We start from the raw sequence: 804 nt of genomic DNA, 5'->3' as shown, positions 1-804 counted from the left end.
TATCTTATAAAATATAAAATTTACGTGTCTATATGTCTCGTATTGTATTATGTTTTGTGTCTATGTCAGTATTTATATTTTGTAGATAATAATACAATAGAATTTTTCTTTTTAAAGGTGAAGGTCTATTCCAATTATCCTGTAACTTGTATAATGAACTAATAATAATCAATCGATAGAAGTGGGTTTAATTAAGTATGAGATAATAGATAATACTCGAATTTTTAAAAAGTAAAAAAAAAGGGTTAAAATTGTAAGTCATAGTAAGGTTCAATATGTTAAATGAATTTTGAAGTCTGTCTTCTCTGAAATTATCTATAATGTTCTCCTTGATTATTCAATAATTCTGTTTCTTCTAAAAATTTTCATTTTCACATTGCACAACTAGTCAACTACCCATAGTTTCTCGTACAAAAACAAATAGATAGATCCCATTAATTATTCCATTATAATTTCCCTTCTATCTATATCCTACATTACATACATACCTTTCCCCCATTAATTGATGAGTTTCTTATTGTGCTTTGGATTAATAATTTAACATGGAAGAAGTTATACCAAAAGATACCCTTGACCTTCATCAATTTTGTACACTACTTCAAATTATTAGCTTGCAATGCTAGAATTTGCTAATGATGAAACTAAAGTAATTAAGTTTAGCTGAGGAATATTAAAAGATTGGAATAAAGTTAACTTGCATTAGCAGACACAGTTAGTTAGTTAATTGCCAACAATGATATATTCTGTTGCCAGAGAGAAGCCAGAGAGGAAATGCATGAAAGCTGTGCTGTTGCGTTGGTAAAA

Source organism: Arachis ipaensis, chromosome B05 (genome assembly GCF_000816755.2).
Source record: "Arachis ipaensis cultivar K30076 chromosome B05, Araip1.1, whole genome shotgun sequence".
Taxonomy (NCBI): Eukaryota; Viridiplantae; Streptophyta; class Magnoliopsida; order Fabales; family Fabaceae; genus Arachis; species Arachis ipaensis.
This window is presented reverse-complemented; position numbering follows the sequence as displayed.